The sequence below is a fragment of the Crinia signifera genome, chromosome 3, assembly GCF_055691185.1.
Source record: "Crinia signifera chromosome 3, ASM5569118v1, whole genome shotgun sequence".
Classification (NCBI taxonomy): Eukaryota; Metazoa; Chordata; class Amphibia; order Anura; family Myobatrachidae; genus Crinia; species Crinia signifera.
This window is the reverse complement of record NC_139219.1, coordinates 214,735,580-214,754,762: the sequence shown is the minus strand read 5'-3', so window position 1 is coordinate 214,754,762 and position 19,183 is coordinate 214,735,580.

The window sequence follows — 19,183 nt, the reverse complement described above, 5'->3', positions numbered from 1 at the left end:
GCACTTATGTATTATATAGCTTCCCTTCTGGACTTGTAACTGCTATGCTATTACTGGTGCCTGTCCTTGTGTTTCCCCCTATATCCCTATAGATTGTAAGCTTGCAGCAGGGCCCTCTAACCCCCAAGTCTGTCTGTTGCCCAGTTTGTCTTATCACTGTCTACTATTGTAAAGCGCAACGGAATCTGCTGCGCTATATAAGAAACTGTAAATAAATAATAAACAGGTAAAATAATAGTGTACTTGTCACCTACTTAGAATATACAGCCATTTGGTATTCTGAGCTAAGAATGCAACCGACTAATATGAGAATAGAGACATTACTGAGGTACAGTACGAGGTACACCCATGGGCTAGTGGTTCCCAAACTCATTTTGAATCACGGTACCCCAGATTATCAAAAGAAAAATTTCAAAGCACCCCTAGGATTACAAAAAAAATGTTTCTTATGGAGATATTTAGAAAAAATTTAATGAAATAAAATTGTCCTTATATATCATCCTTAGGTTTAATTATGTGGGGAGGGACAGGATTCATTTAGGTTTGTTCACATAGTTTATGATTGGCAGCTACCAGCACTGGTTTTGCCTATTACAATGACCATAAATAATTTGCATTGCTCCTGAACCAACAAGGGACCCAAGGCACCCGAGGGTGCCTAGGCACCCAGTTTGGGAACCACTGCCATAGGCACATGTTGCAGAGGTCCAGCTTATCTGCTCAGGGCAAAACTGTAGATACTATGCTGTATAATTATCCACACATATGTTTGAATGGGAAGCGGTCATCTATTAGAATGAACTTAGGTCTACAGTCATTAGGTCGACCCCACTAGGTCAACTGGCAGGAAGGTCGACCTGGGCCAAGGTCGACATGACTTAAGGTCGAATTTGCATAAAGGTCGACATGAGGAAGGTCGACTGGTCATAAGGTCGACATGGGTTTTTCACTGTTTTTTGAGCCGACATGTGCCGACAGGCGGTATTTCATGCCCTACCATCCACTAGGGCGTGGTGGGAGAATAAAATAGTGTGCCGAGCGCAGCGAGGCACCGTGCCCGAAGCATGGCGAGCGAAGCGAGCGATGCGAGGGTCCGATTCTCATTGCCAACTGTGTCCATGTCGACTGTGTCGACATTCGGATAAAAAAAACAGTGAAAAACCCATGTCAACCTTATGACCAGTCGACCTTCCTCATGTCGACCTTTATGCAAATTCGACCTTAAGTCATGTCGACCTTGGCCCATGTCGACCTTCCTGCCAGTCGACCTAGTGGGGTCGACCTAATGACTGTAGACCTAAGTTCATTCTGACAGATGTACCGCTTCCGTTTGAATAGATTGCTACAACACAATCTATAGGGATGGGGTATGGGGATGCGTGAAGAACCCGTGCACAAGTTACACCTTGTTTTTATACACAATTCAGTAGCTTCAATAAACGTGTCTGATATACTGCAGGATCCACAATCTACAAAAGAATATTAAGATTGATATATTCTGAACTGTGTCACTCTTGTGGAGGTGCACCCCTGAGAGTAGAGAACGTACAGATTCAAGGGGAAAAAAAAGTACTCTCCTTTGTTAGGGGGCATGCTTGTCATAAAAGAAAAAACGGTATTTATGTATCATAAGAAAAACGGGAGTCCAGATATTACATAAGTACCGAAAAAACTTTTGTAATGGTTATCAATTTTAAAACGTAAATTTTAATCAATAAATCCTAAAAAGGCTTTATAATGGACAAAAGACATAAACAGACTACATAAAACATAAATCAGTGGTTAGGACCACTTGATGGACTCAGTTGAGTCCCTCCAGCAATATATCACTGGTATAACTAGTGTATATGTCCACAAATGTGGGTCAATTTAATAGTGTATATGTCCACAAATGTGGGTCAATTTAGTACACTGAAATTCAATGTGAGACACGGATAGCGATAATGGATTGGATTGTTATGTTACATCCAATAAATTGTATAGTGTGTGTTCAATTCACAATTGGAGAACAATTTTCTCAATCGCCGTAAATTTTTGTGATAGATACAAAACTCCAAATACTTGCAGACAAACAGGAAATGCAGTGGTAGCCACATAAATGAGTGATAGTAAAAATTATTGTTATTAAAGGTAAGTAGAAATAGCAACTCCACGGAAATAAACACAAGTACTGCTGCTGTATCAACCGACTAGTCCTAGTCCTGTGTCGACACAGTGAGTGGGTTGCGTTGTCAGTCCGTATGTAGGGAGTTTATTTGAAGGCTATAAAGAAATAACATCTGCTGTCTCTTCCTGTGGGCATGACCACCAGGGTCCTGAAGAGTAGATTACTAGAACACATTGGCAATATAAGAAATGCCAAAACTGACCTCACAAAGTTCAAAAAACTCACTTCAGTGGCCCGCCATTTCCTCACTACCCATGACAGAAATCCGAAAGACCTCAAAGCATTTGGCCTTGAACAAATCCGACTGGGCATAAGAGGAGGTAACCTCACGCAAGAACTCCTCAAAAAAGAGAGCAAGTGGATTTTTGAACTTAATACAGTGGTCCCAAATGGCCTCAATGAATACACCAGCTACAATTCTTTTTTGTAACATCATATTGATGCTCAAACATTCCATAACCTTTCCAAATACTAAAAATTAGATAATTCCTGTCTTATCAGTATACTTTACACATTAGCTTACCCCCTATCTCCCGGGTCACCTACCCATCAACACGTCTAATATACTTTACCTCATGCATAGCCCTCATTACCTTATCTCACCTCTGGTCCTAACCACTGATTTATGTTTTATGTAGTCTGTTTATGTCTTTTGTCCATTATAAAGCCTTTTTAGGATTTATTGATTAAAAGTTACGTTTTAAAATTGATAACCATTACAAAAGTTTTTTCTTTTATGACAAGCGTGCCAAACAAAGGAGAGTACTTTTTTCTTTTTTTTCCCTTGAATCTGTACAACACAATCTACTCAGACCTAGGTGCACCATCTATAGTTTGGCCCTTTGCACTAATACTAATGTACCGGCATGTGTGTGGTATGCGCCTCCGACAGTTGGGATCCCAACTGCCGGTACTCCGACAAGGGGGCGAGCGCCAAGAAGCTCTTTGCATGCTCTCTGCACTCGCCACGCTGCGGGGCCCAGTGGCTCGCTACAGGTTCTTTTCTCCCTCTATGGGGGTCGTGGACCCCCACAAGGAAGAATAGCATGTGTGTCGGTATTCCCCCCGTCTTTACACCGGCATCCAGGATCCCCACTGTCGGAGCATCATCCGGCACCCCTTGGCATAGCAGGCTTAGTAAAATAGCTGTGTGAACGAAGACACACCTACTGCACATTTCTGCTGCTATTAGCATTTTTAAATATTATATTGCACTGAGCTATGCAAAGACATCTGCCTGCCCCCCCCCCTCCCCCCCTCCCCCCCTCTCCCCCCCTCCCCCCCTCTCCCCCCCTCTGCTGACAGCGCCAGGCTGGGAGGAATGCTGCTCAGTGTGTATGCACTGAGTGGCTTTCCCCCCCAGCGATGACAGTCATCATCATTGTCCATACACGATGGGCAAATTAGCCCAGTGTGTATAGACCTTAAGACTGACGCCAGGCTTACTAAGGATCCTAAGAAGGAAGGGAAGAGAGCTTTTTGTTTTCCTAAGCATTTCGCTAAATTTACAAGTTGATGGTATTCTATAACCTGGAAAATGCTAACTTCTGAAATTACTAATTTCTATCGGTTTCAAGGAAATGTTATAAATTACATGAAAGTAAAGATGGCAGCACTGCACCCTGCTGAGTACCAGGAAAAAACCCTGATAAGAATCCGCTTTATTGGCCAAGTATATGTGCGTATACTAGGAATTTGTTTTTGGTTTGCTGTGCAACAACTAGGTAGGCACAAGTAACAGGTGGGGGAACACATACAATCATGCAGATTGATATACCATAAAAGTGACACCGTGTAGATTATATGCAGAGTGTTAAGGCCCCCATACACTAGGGCGACTTGTCCTAAGGACAAGTCAGCCCTGATTTTCCCTCTTTCCCCTGCAGCATCCGCACTCCGCTGCCTTTGCCCTACTAGCAGCATCCCCCTCCATCCGCCCCGCAGCGTCCCAGCCACCCTGCTCCCTCCACCTTCCCGGAGCACAGCTCCCTGCTCCAGCGTCCCCTGCCCTGGCTGCACATAAGATTTAGCAAATCTTATGTGCAGCTGGTCCGACCTCCCGACTCCGATCTGATGTGCACGGGACCGCGCATTGGGTCGGAGCATGTGTCTGGACATGCGATTTGGCCCGATTTCACTGCCCGATCCATCTGAATCGGGTGAAATCGGGACCAAATCGCATAGTGTATGGGGGCCTTTACAGTGCAACTAGTCAGTCAGATGTTCAGGAGTTCAAGTGTCAGCATGTTGACAGCTTGTCGTAAGAAACCTTTGAGGTCCTTTAATATCTTCATTGCCCGCTTTTTGGCAAAAGTTACAAATTAGATTCCAGTAGGTAATATGGGGGTACATGAATGAAGCAGTGATAAGGGAGGAAAAGTAAGCTAGAGGAGAAATGGCCCATGACAACCAATCAGCACTTAAATAACATCTATAATTTTCTCAATATAAAATTATACTGAGCAGCTGATTGGCTGCCATGAGCCATTTCTCCTCTAGCTCACTTTTCCCCTTTACTGCTTCATACATCTACCCCATGGTCTGGAAAACTTAAAATTCAGAAAGCTGTACTTCTAGAACATTTTGCTACTCTGTACGAGGGTGGTTTAAGAAGAAAGGTAACAAGAACTCTCACATGTCTAATGTTCTCTATTGCACCTTAATTTCCAGGATAAAGGACACAGCTTCCCCTCATATCAGTCAGTGTCCCAACATCAGTTGCAAGTGCAGCACACCTGTTTCTGTCACAGAATGATACCTCCATACACCTGTCAAGTTGGCTGCTAATGTGCCCTTTAGACCCAGAACTCAGATAACACTATACACTTCAGTGTCTGACCATGTTTTGCCAGCCCCACGGCCTTACACCTGATGTTGGGACAGTATGACTGATATGATGCAATCTAATGGCCGTGCACGGAAGCAGTGGTCAATCTGCTCTGGTCTGGTGGGAAACGAAGATTAATTTCAAAGCATTAAACACAAGAGGTCTTGTTACCTCACTTACTGAACCATCCTCATACATTAAAATAAATGCTGGCGTACACTTTCGGATGAAATGCTTATGTCAATACTCCTTCCATCTGCCATGGTAACAGGAGTATATAAAGACACTTGCTGCACTGTATTCGGGATCCTGTTGTCAGATGAGGGCAGAAGTTCAGCACTTTCTACATAGAAAATGAAAAGTTAAAATAACATTTCAGTTAATTATTGTAGGGAAGGAATGCCTCCAAATACCATATCTCTCCCTAAAGGACATTAGGTGTGAATAGAGGTTTGTTCTAGGTAGTCAGCAGAGCAGGTAATCCTGTGGGAAACTACTGATAAATAGGACTTATTCTGATTAACTAGGTAAACATAAGTGTTTACATTAGCAGGTTTATGCTGCCTGCACCTGCAGACTTCACTTTGGTATACAGGATTTTACCATAATTATTTAACTTCAGTAGATACTACGCCGTCTCCTCACAACCGAGAGCACAGCCAAAGAGTACAGATACTTTTCCCTTGATAATAAATATGAGCTCTTAAAATGTAAACAAAATTCTGTATTCCTGATGCAGGACGTGTATGTTCTTTCAAGTCCTGATTTGGGAAGGAGATGGAGAATACATTACTAGCTGGTTATTGACGGAGAGTATAGCTGAACTGCAGTGTTCAGCAGTCCTGTCAACAGTGTATGCACATTAAGGAAACTAAATGAAACAATTTGCTACACGTCCCAAAATAAAAACAATGGGCGTAATTAGTGAGACATGCAGACAATTACCGACAAAGGACAATGGATTATCATTGTCCTTTGCCACAGCAATAACCTAAAGGAGCCCATACACGGTCCGTTGTGTGCGGCTCTGTTCTGTACTATGCGATGCGCGCTCCCGCGCATCACATAGTACGGTACAAAAAGTTTGTGCTGCACATACTTTTTGTACTAGGTACACATCGGATCGGATCGCAGTGCATGTGCACTGCATGCACTAGGGATCCGATCCGATGTGTGCTAATTAAGTCCCAAACGGATCCGTTCAACGGACCGTGTATGGGCTGCTTGATGAATTGTGAGCCCTATACATAACGTTTGCATGCTCACTCAACAACCGAATAATGGGCCTTATTCTACTTCACTCTTTCTGACAAAACCCTTCTTAGATGGACAAAACCATATGCACTGCAGGGGGGCAGATGAAAAATGTGCAGAGAGAATTAGATTTGGGTGAGTTATTTTGTTTCTGTGCAGGGTAAATACTGGCTGCTTTATGTTTACACTGCAATATAGATCTCACTTTGAAGTAAAACCCCACCCAAATCTAATTCTCTCTGCACAAGTTACATCTGCCCCACCTGCAGTGCACATGGTTTTGTCCATCTAAGAAGGATTTTGTCAGAAAGAGTGAACTAGAATAACCCCCATTGTTCTTAAATTCCATATACCTGTATGCAATAGGTTGTCCAGTTATCAGCAGATATATCCCAGCAGCCATAACCGCTTCCCACGTACATTACAATACTTCAGTCTATTAAAAATCAGTCTTTTGAATAAGGGAAATCTCCGAAGTTTCATTTTTGACAGGGCCATGACATCTATTCAATAATACATTCCCCCAAATGCACAGGTTAAAATAATGTTAATTTCTCTTGGCAGTGCTGATTTGAATGTTCAGAGATGTACGCACCTGTGTGTATGAGGGGAACTTGGAGAGTGGGCAGCTTGCCCTTGGCTTGGGGTTACATTATTTCTTATTAGCTACTTCCTTCTCCCCAAATTTCATGAGAGGATTAATAGGCAGAGATGCCCATGTGTGCAGTGACAGCAGTTCACTGATCTGGACTCTCCAGGCTGCAAGTAAAATGACTAATGGAGTAAGGCATTTAAACAGTCTACAGTTTCAGATCGAATGGAACAAGGGCAGAGGACTGAGGGGAATTGTCCTCACCAGACACTTCCTTCTGTTTCTAAGTGATAATTGAAGCAGTGAATTATTGACAGATTAACCCCACAGATCCTGTTTTTGTTGTACTTTGTCATCCTATTCATGCCAGTTTGGGAGGGGGGATAATGATGTAATCTGCAGATTTATTATGGACTGCAACCTAGAATTTCAGACATGAGTGGATAAAAAGTACTCCAAATATGCAAAATGATGCCAAACTTCCCCCCAACATACCCACTATGGACAAAAAGCAGAATGCATTAACAAAACAGAATATATCATAATCTGTGTTGAGAACAATAATCCTTTCAGTGCTAATGTTGCTGTGAGAGATGCTCAAAATATCTGCTAAAAATGCAAGCGTTCGTTTATTTGGATGCAATATTAAACTAATCATCAATTAATGGACTGTATTTGCATTTATTTATACTACAAGAACCGTTGCCGTGAGCGATGCTGCCATTTTTAATTTGAGGATCGCCCATAGTGACATTGGCACGCAAAGGGTTAAACAGATCTAGAAGAATAGAACAGCGCAAATTAGAACACAACTATTTAAAAAATATTTTTTATCAACTCACCTAAAACAGTGTTAACCATAACAAAAGGCAAATACAATTGACAGAATAGGCCTTGGATATATAGAAAAGTTGGATAAGAAAAACCAAACCGAACAAAAAATAAACTTTAAAAATGGATTCTTAACCGTAGAACACATACAGGGGTAAAAAAACCTGAAATTACTGCCTGCAAAAATGATGTATAGGGTTAATTTCATCATGCTATAAATCTGTTCTACAATTTTAGTAGTCAGCATAAATATATAGGTACCACAGATCGGTTCTCTAGAATAAATGAATGTGATTTAGCAGATTCACATACAAATAGGTCACACATTAATGGTTATTCGGAAATGTGTATCCCCTTTATAGTTGCTAGGCTTTCGGTTAGGAACACCCGAGTGTTAGCACACATCTGTGGGACCAAGCTTGTACAGACTTCTGGGTAATATGCAGAAGACATTATGCTGCTCCCAGAATTCTATTTGGTCCAGGTAACAGAAGGCAGAAAATGATGTGCGAACACATTATTGATTTACTATAGCTCCAAGTTACTGACAAAAGCTGCGTCCTATAATGTTTCTTTGTGAACTGTGATTTAGTTCTAAGTTCTGTGAACTTAGGCTCTAGTTCGTAGATCATATCTAAACATGTCTACCAACCAGTCATTAATCACCTTTCGTGATATAATACATGCCTAAAAATTTTAAGTATATTGTAGGAGTAGACTTTTCCAACTTCAAGAACTCAGAAAAACCCATAATACAAATCTCATCTAAATCCAATTATAATAGAATAAACGTCAAATTGTAATGTAATACTTTTAGCTTTATATGGCTAGCTGTGTGAGGAGCAAGGATGGCAGAGGCTGCAGCAGAGTGTTATGTAATGTTAATGAGAACAGAACATTCTTGTAATGAATAGCATCAGATGGCTTTTTAATAGAAAAACACATCAATAGAAAGTTTTACTTTATTGAGCTTCAGCACAAGTTCTTGGTTAAGATGTCAGATTTACATGGTTTTCAAACTAAAGTATTACATCGCCTCGACTATAAAAATACCAATCTTTGTAAAAGTATAATTAGAATGGAATAGAACTGAATAAACCTAATCTAATTATAAACTCGCACAACTTTCATTTTTTTTTTAATGCTTTTAAAAAAAACCGGTACTCTTTACCTAGAACGGCGCCCATCGCGGTGATCGCGACATCGCGGGCATCACATAAACGGCCGCGACGCGATGCCCGCGATCACCGCGATTTTCCCATAGGGAACAATGTTAAAAAGCCTAATTGACCGCGATTTTGCATTCAATGCCTCAATGCCCGCGATTTTCCCATAGGAATCAATGTTAAATGGGCTACAGAGCCCAAATAGCCCCAATTAACCCTTAAATGTCCCCCCAATTTTTGTACGCCACCCCACGATCCACGCCAACCCGAAGCGTGGCGAGCGCAGCGAGCCCGCGAGGGGCGGCGGTACGCGTCCTCCGACCTTTTCATGCCCTACTATCCACGTCGGCGTGGAGTTGAGAATAGAATAGTGTGGCGAGCGCAGCGAGCGGACGCTGATACCTTCACAGGTAAACGCGTCCCCTCGCGGGCTTCACAGGTGTCCGCGGCGACGCGGACACCTGTGAAGCCCGCGAAGGGACGCGTTTACCTGTGAAGGTATCCGCGTCCGCTCGCTGCGCTCGCCACACTATTCTATTCTCAACTCCACGCCGACGTGGATAGTAGGGCATGAAAAGGTCGGAGGACGCGTACCGCCGCCCCTCGCGGGCTCGCTGCGCTCGCCACGCTTCGGGTTGGCGTGGATCGTGGGGTGGCGTACAAAAATTGGGGGGACATTTAAGGGTTAATTGGGGCTATTTGGGCTCTGTAGCCCATTTAACATTGATTCCTATGGGAAAATCGCGGGCATTGAGGCATTTTACAGTAAAATCGCGGTCAATCAGGCTTTTTAACATTGTTCCCTATGGGAAAATCGCGGTAATCGCGGGTACCCGATTTTGATGTACCCGCGATTTACCCGCGATGGCCGCGATTACCGCGATTTTTTACCCCCGACGCCCGCGATTCTGATCGCGGGCGCCGTTCTAGGTAAAGAGTACCAAAAAACCTAAAATAAGTTTGTTATGTTGGGCAATACAGATGGTGTATTGTTAGCATTACAGTCTGTCTCATAGTATTGTGACCATGGATTCGATGCCCACAATGTCTTTGTGTGGAGTTTCTATGGTCTCCTATTGCTTGCGTGGGTTTCCTCCATATACCCCAGTTTTCTCCCACAATCCAAAAATACCCCCACAATCCCCAAAGTGTATATGGGCGGACTATATGGGCCAAATGGTTCTTATCTGCTGGTAAATTCTGTTTCTATTCTCTTTAAAAAGGGCACATTACAGTACATAATGTATATATTGGATGTTGGAAATTTTATTAATTCTTTATAAAATAACTCTATATTCCCCCTTGCTTGGGTAGGATAAAATTGTATCAGCTTATTCGTCAGAATAGAGTTCAGTAGAAAAATCGGTACTTATGTATTATCTGGGCTCCCATGTTAAATGCACCCCATTTTTTCATACCCCTACTATCCAACTACGCATGGAGTTGATTTTATATAGTGTGGCGAGCGCAGCGAGCCACCGTGCCTGAAGCGCGGCGAGCCCTGCGAGGGGACGCGGTCTCATAAGAAAAACGGGAGCCCAGATATTACATAAGTACCGAAAAATCTACTGCACATATTTGTGACACTTAGAGCAAATTTGGTAAATGATACTATGTATTCAAATGATCTATTAGGGATACCTTTTTTTATCATCTGGTATCTGTCATTGCTCTGATGCCACTTAGATTGTTTACAATGGTTGATTCGTACTAATTAGCACTTGTTAATTGTAGTTGTGTTCTCCAGTGAGCTGACTAAAAGGTAAGTTCACCAATTAAACAACCTTTTAAAACAATCTAGCTCAGTGTGAAAATTCTGTATCCAATAATTCCTATCAGAAATAAAGGTGTCAACAATTAATAAGCACACAATTATGTTAATTGGTATAGGTAGCCTGCGAGAGTACTAATCGAATAATTGTAAATGTAGAGTTAAATAACAATTTAGTGTTTCCAAGTCCGCAGTATTCAAAAATCAATGGATATGAAAGATATAAACAGAAAAAAAACAGCTTTTATGCGTCAAAGTATCAGACAACCGTCTCCCCAAAGGTAAGGTTTCAAAGTATAGAATTAAAGTCTCCCAGGTGCGTCACTCCACCCAGATCGCTTTAGCTCCACTATATATACCTGGATAAAGCAGTGTAGGTTTTAGGTGGTCATAATAAAGTCTCCTTTTTATTTACTGACCTAAGCCATTCACTGCCAGCTGCCATCATATGGGTATGGGCTGATCGGTATTGTGGGCAAGCACTTCTGATTAAAGAGAAAGACCATTTGGGGATATAGTTATAGGCTGGTGTCTACGGTATCCTGGGTGAGGAGGGCACCCTGATGCTGCTTAACAGGGCAAGTGTCAAATATTTGCAGTAGATTTTTCTACTGAACTCTATTCTGACGAATAAGCTCGGTACTTATGTAGTATCTGGGCGCCCGATTTAGAAATCGGGCCGGATCGGGCACATCGCATCGCATGCAACCAAATCGGATGCGATGCGATGGACCCGATTTTTCTATAGGATTCAATGTTAAAATGGTCTGAGTCCATTTTAACATAGAATTCAATGGGAAAAAGGGGTCCTGTTCCTTGCCCCACTATCCAAGTGGGCATGGAGTTGGATATAAACCTGTGGCGAGCGTAGCGAGCCACCGAGCCCCGCGAGGGGACACAGAATACCGTTCGCTCGCCACGCTTAGGGCTCGGTGGCTCGCTACGCTCGCCACAGGTTTATATCCAACTCCATGCCCACTTGGATAGTAGGGGTATGAAAAGGACCCCTTTTTCCCATTGAATTCCATGTTAAAATGGACTCAGTCCATTTTAACATTGAATCCTATGGGAAAATCGGGTCATCGCATCGCATCGCATGCGATATCGCATCGCACTGATTGTATGCCTTAAGTTAAGGCATACAATCAAAAAATCGGGCGCCCAGATACTACATAAGTACCATAAGCTCATACAATTAATCCTACCCAAGCAAGGGGGGCATAAAGTCATACCCTGAAAGGTGCTCTTTTAAGAAGTGTAAATATGTTTTGTGTGTCCCTATGTATATGTGTGTGTAATGTATAGATATTTTATAAAGAAAAAAAAAAAAATCCACTGGGGAACTACCCCTACTACACTCCAATAAACACGATATCACCACTCAGATTTCTAGGACTTATACAACCCTCTAATTGACTGAACGCCATCATAACAATTATATTGTCTAACAAGAGTGCCCCAACAAAAATAGTTTTTTTCTTTCTTTCTTCCATTGTTAGTTTACTCTCTTGGGAGCACCTCCACTTTTATCAATTACCGTATATATACTCGAGTATAAGTCGACCCCAATTTAAGCCAAGGCACCTAATTTTACAACAAAAAACGGTCAAAATTTATTGACTCGAATATAAGCCTAGGGTGGGAAATGCAGCAGCTACCGGTAAGTATCAGACCACCCATAGAGGCCATACTGTATAAGGAAAATGACCCACATGCTAAATTTGAATCCCATACATGAGAAAACTGTCATACATTGGGCACACTGATACACACACATGTTGTACCGAGGCCAGGGGCACACTGATACACACACACACACAGACACAACAGAGAGCCGGGGTACACAGACACACACACACATACATTGATCAGAGAATAGGGGTGGGGTGCACTGACATACACTATATAAGGTACATGGACCAGGGGCGTGCACCTAACCAAACCCGCTCCCCTCCCAGACCCAGAGCACCTGGCACATACTGTACATGTCAGTGTCCCCAGAGGAGCATTACTGTCAGAAGTCAGTGGGGTCAGTAACGCTGCATCAGATACAGCCAGCGGCAGCAGACATGTGCGGCCAGCAGCGGGACACAGGCTACAGCGCAGGAGCTGTGTGCTTTATGGCAATCAGGACAGCAGCAGCGCAGAGAGGAGGTGCACTGACAGGCCGGCGCACTGTGTCACTACACTTCCGGCAGCTGTGTACTCCTCACTCGTGTATAAGCAGAGTGGGTCTTTTTCAGCAAAAAAAAGTTGCTGAAAAACTCGGCTTATACGGTATCTGATATTTCTATCTTTGTATAACTAGCATCAGTAGATTCCTAATTGATTAATCACCTACTTCTAGATTTCCTACGCCAGTGCACTTGACCCCCCCCCCCCCCCCCATACCCCTTTTCCCTATAAACAAGCAGTACGGATGGTGTAATGGTTAGCATTACTGACTCAGCGCTGAGGTCATGGGTTAGATTCCCATCATGGCTCTAACTGTGCAGAGTTTGTATATTCTCCCTGTACTTGCGTGGGTTTCCTCCCACCATCCAAAAATATACTGGTAGGCTAATTGGCTCCCAACAAATTAACTCTAGAATGTCTGTGTGTGCTTGTGGTAGGGAATATAGATTGTAAGCTCCACTGAGGCAGAGACTGATGTGAATGTTCAAATATTCTCTGTAAAGCGCTGTGGAGTATGTGTGCTATATACGACACTTAATAAATAATTATATTATATAAGAAAAAACAGAATGTATGTAGTTTTATATAACACTTCCCCATTGTTAAATCTTTCTTGAGGAATTCTAATACTCAGAACGTTTCTTCCTTTTATGCAATTCGCACAGCCACAGAACAATATCCTAAAATGTAATCACCTAGTTTCCCACATAGGACACATGGAATTTCCAGCTAGGTTTTGGGTCCAAGAGCAACTATATGATTTTATTCCCCTCCGATTACACAACTCTAATAGAGGTCACATCTTGTCAGCACTAAAAGCAAAGACTATTAATTCCATTTTGCATGGATCAGTCAGTAAGGCTTTCCCTGGTTCTGTTGCATTTAACAATTGCCTTCCCTTGACGTTGAATGGATTTCCCAGTACAGCATGTCTGCATTCAATAACACAACATTCACTTTAAACCATAAGCGCCCATGCTTCCAACCACCAGACCTCTCAACATTAAGTTACAGCAGATGACATGATTTTCAGCACCAGTTATTGGGGTCAAGCCCCCCCGTGTATACTTAGAATAGGCAGGTGACGAATTGTTAAAAGCATTGGAACTGTTGCCTTTATTGTACAAGCTCCAACTTAGGAAAAATAGGGACTTTCTCCCAATAATACCTTGGCCTTAGCCACAGGTCAGAGCCATGTTACTAGTTTACATACAGGTTGACTTCAGTTCCAAGTGAATAGGACTTAATTTAGCCAGCCCTATTTAATTCCAAAATAAAAGATGGGACAGGTTGAACCCTCCTTCACTGATTATAGGTAGCAGCAGTGGTCTCCACAGTTGAATACTGGAGGGAAATAAGTGTGGAAAGTACATAAAGAGAAGGAAGCGTTCTCAAAAAGCTAGGCCTGTAAATTTCAAAATGCCGGTACAGTCAAGATGGTTTGTAGAATAACATAATATGAAGAACTGATATGGCGCCCGGCAATGCCAGTGCAAAGGCCCCTGTTCTGTTCATGTGGGAAACATGGGGCACTGATGCAAATGCACAATGCAGCACCCATTTGGGATATCAGTTTTACAGTATCCCATCCAAATTTTGTGGTGAAGACAGATGATTGACTGTTATGTCCCAGTCCTTAGCCTTGTGAACCAAGGCTTTCAGCACCCATATATCAAACACACCAAGCGCCTGTGTCATAGGCTTTGTGGTTGATTGCAGTGGAAAACAATTCTAGCAGCCAGCAAGAGGTGTTGAAAACCACCTGATGATTTTGAGAGAAGGGAATGAAATCTGCGATTCATTATTTCATGCTGAAAAGTTTGCAATATTCCTGCAATATTTTGATCTATATCTAGATTAGTATTATCACAGTGAAATAAAAAGACTTGCGCAAAGGCCAAAAAACACAAGCAAAGTCTTATACAAGTGAAATGCAGGAATTCCCTGGTGGAGGGTACATCTGGAATGTACATGTACAGCAAGGCAGAGATTCCTTCAGGTTTTCCTGATTTAGTACTAAAATGCTGGTGATGAATGACAGCATCTGAAAAACGGGTGCTCGTTCTAGTTTAGTTCAGCAAATTGCACAACAGCATTTTGTACACTAATAAGTGGTAGGACTATTCCTCACATGTGGTTTCTGGGATATGAATTGATAATAGTCTTTACTAAAGAGTAAAATTGGCATTAAGTGCGGGATGCATCAACAGATTTCACCGCCCCTGCCGCGATGCCAGTGCATATCTAGGGCAGGATGTATTAAACCTTTGGGTGGCGATACCCTATAGAAGCCTATGGGTTTTTTCTCGCCGACCCCCCTCCGGCTTACCTTCCTGCAGGTCCTCCTGGATCCGGGAAGTTAACCCCTCCTCCCCCTAGCAACGCAGCCGGCCGTCCGTCCACGCTGAGCTGTTCCAGCTGCAGGGGAGCAGTAGGTGGCTGGGAGGTGACAGAGACCCCCACACACCACAGTACAGGTATCACGGGGGGCCTCCATCACCGCAACGCGTTTCCAGCCGCATATATTAGTACATATGCGCTGGCGGCGATATGCATTGATACATCCCGCCCGTACTAACATATGCTGCTGGACTATGGTGTCACAGGGGAGGGTCACAGTCACCTCCAGCCGCCTACTGCTGCCCTGCAACCGGAACCCCTCAGTGTGGCTGTCCCCGGCGCCTCCTCCTCCCCCATGCAGCCGGAAGGAGGTTTGGCTGCGTTGCTAGGGGGAGGAGGGGTTTACCTTCCGGGGTCCAGGAGGACCTGCAGGAAGGTAAGCCGGAGGGAGAGGCGGCGGGGTTGCAGCGGGCAGCAAAAAGAAGCCCATAGGCTTCTATAGGGTATCGCCACCCAAAGGTGGCGATACCCTGCCAGGCAGTATCGCTTTTTTACCGCATTTTTTGCTTAATACATCCCGCCCTAGGTGTGTACAAGTATACCGCAGAAGGTTGTTAACTTTTCTTCCAGCACCGAACACTATGGTGTTTCAGATGTAAGTGGGATTGTGTGTCTGTGCTACGTTTCTACAAAGACTCATCATCAACAGAACCAACATTAAATCAAGACAACCAATAGTTATAATTTTGTTCTTAGTCAAACCACACAAGTTTTTTCTAAGGATATATGAAAACATGTGTTAGAGGACACATCCTTAGTTTATCACAGGGATGGGAAACCTTCAGCCCCGCAGCTGTTGTTGAAATGCACATCCCAGCATGCTATGATACAATTTTGCTATTTAGTCATACTAAAACTGTTGCAGGACATGCTGGTATGTGTAGTTCAACAACAGCTGGAGGGTCGAAGGTTCCTCATCAATAGTTTATCACATTGTAGCTGCTCCAAGTTTATCATCCTCCTTTTTGTGTGGACATTATGTGCATTGCCTGACAGTTTACATATCAGTGAATCCAGATGTGTAATATTTCGTTTAATATACCAAACTATACAGTACATATTGCATTACTATAGGCTGCCAAATTGTCAACTAAATGTGCTCATCTCATAGTAATCCATGTCACATTTCCATCAACACAAATGCAACAATGCAAAGTCCATAATAGACAAGTCAGGTTTTTCCTTTTCACCAAACTAAGTGGCTGATCCAGACCTGATAGTCAGGGGACGAATTTGGGCCCCCTCCCCGATGCTTGGGTTTGTGCATGCGCGAATATGCGCAAACACTGGGTTCGAACACTCGGCTGGCCAGTCCCAGCAGGAGCGGATTTGCGCGCCGCGGGAGGTGTCATTTGTCCGGGCGGCGTTTACATGCAGCCTAGCGAACAGCTCTGAATCAGGCCCTAAAAACTGCCAGGAAAAATGAACAAAGAATATGCCAAACATAAATTCCATCAATATGTTCCAATCTAACAGTTAATGGATAAGTAAAACAGTTTAATTTAGTGAAACTACAGGTCCCATCATGCCTTGCCAGTTTTGCTATAAGGGTATGCTAAAACTATGGCAAGGCATGCTGGGATGTGTAATTTCACAACAGCCGGAGGGCCAAAGTCTGGACATGCCTCATCTAACCTCTTTAAAAAAACAGGGTGGTCTTTCTAGACGAGTCCAGTCAAACTGAGCCAACTGATGTGTAATATTGCAGCTGTAAATAACAGCTCTATACACTCCACGCAGTAGTCTGGCCGGGACAATAGTTTGCAATAGAACTAGGATGAACTCATCACATGTCTAACTTGTGTAGACTTATTCTTGCTGAGTAACGAGTTTCATGACCCACTAAACACTGGAACAGAAAAACAAGACACTAAGACATTAAATGAAGAAAATGTTCTACATCACAGCACATTATAAAAGACTGACATCTGAGCAGAAAACAAGTGTCCTGTTGGGCTGAAGTCAAGCAAACCACTTTCCCCAAGCACACTACTAGAATTTGCCATAACAGCTTTGCTGGAACCAGGAGGAAATTCAAAAAGAGGATTTGGCTCAGTGATTAAATGTGTCTACTGTAACAAAACCGGACACTGGGACATTGTTGGAGTCCCTGAATGGAATACAAATGTCATGACTTTGGTTAGTGTTGTGTCCCAAGAAATCTGCTGAGTGTTCAAACAATCCAAAATAGTCATTTAAAATGCTTTAACTAACACAAAAAATGCTGCACAGCTAGTAGGAAGGCCATGTGGTGTTAAATGGTAATAAACCATTTTAATTGTGAATATTGTGTAGAACAAAAACAGTGACAAAATTTTGTACCGTCCATAATTCAACATATATAACGCCAGGACAAATTCAATGACCTCGTCCAATCAAGCTAATCTACAGGCACTCCTGTCTAGGCAGGTCAATCTCCAAAGGTTTGACTTCAATGGGAGACAGCCTTCCAAGGAGCTGCATGAGGGAGGAGGACATAGGGCAGACTACTGTACCAGAATAGTTAACACAAGTCAGGGATAATGTGTTGAGGAGTTCAATTTGCTCACGTTGTGTACCTTCCAAACGTCAAGCTTAAAAAGCAAAAAGATTCAATACATTTAATTAAAAGAAAAACCAATCGATCCTTAAAAATGCCACTAAACCAACAACATACAGTATGGCAAATTAACAAACAGCTTACCTTTAGAATAATGAAGCCCACTAATCAATTCAAAAGTATACACTGATTATGTGCCCACTTATCCAACACCTACCCAAATTGTTTTGCTTCTGAACACCTCTGTATGTGTGGCCTCTCTCTCTCTCTTTATTATAGACCCCACACAGGGGTTAAAGCTCTTCCACAAACAATCTTTACAGCCATTTTCTGTACAAATGCCCAATAAATGTATTGGTTGACCATTCCATCCTACTCATTACTGTATCCACACCAATCTATATTTCTGAATAAAATATTTTTAATATAATTAATAAGAAATACAATGGATTACTAGGTGAACTATTTGCAAAACATTTGATTGTATGCACCTACAGTATAAGTTACAAGCCAATTTGGGACATGATCGATTACTGCAAGTCCGTATATGTAAAAGCTTTGTTTAGCAGGCTTTTTTTTTTTTTTTTAAGCTTCATTAAAAAAATAAAAAAACCTACTGCTTTATTTTGAACACCTTTAAAAAAAGAACTGTGTTTTAACTGGAAATCCTATATATGTGTGCAATAATGCATAGGTTTTATCTATGGCAGATTATAATTTTGTAACTTGATTTTGTATAAGACAAGTAAGGTGTTTTGCCCCATAAGAAGCCTTCACATATCCTACCAATAGGAATTTAACTGTACAATTAGTGCATTTTATTTAAACTGAATAAGATCTTTTTTACTCACTTAATACTTAAAAAATTTCCTTTGTAAATGAACCAAGATAAAATTGAAAGAATGTTTTAGTCATTCAAATCGTTACACCAGAATTAAGAAACACTTAAAAATATTCCACATATAAGCAGCCCATAAACTTTCCCCAAATCTGGTGCGGAATTTAGTGATCTACCGTTCTGTTTATATTCCCACTCCCCTATCCGACATATAACATCATGAAGTGTTTTGGCCAGTCTCCCAGTGTTAGTCTTTCACAGTCAGTTGACAGCTTTACCTTATTGGCTGTGCAACCAAAAAAAAAAAAAAAAAAAATACCTCCTTCCCGAGACAAGCTTGTCAACAATACAGTGCTCAAATCTTCTTCTGACAGGAGTAATTGAATCTTACAGTGCTCTTAAGAAGTGCATGTTCCCAACATGCAAAATACTGAAATCACTAGTCTGATTCATTGAAACTTGTCCAGATTTGAATTAATGTATGTATTATACTCAACCTTTCTTTGACCTCACACATGTAGCAGTGAAACCTGTCAGAGCTGTTGTAGGCTTCTGGTTAAAATACAAAAAGTAGTGTCGGAGAAAACTGTATTCCTTTTAGAAGAACCCATCACTAGGGTTTA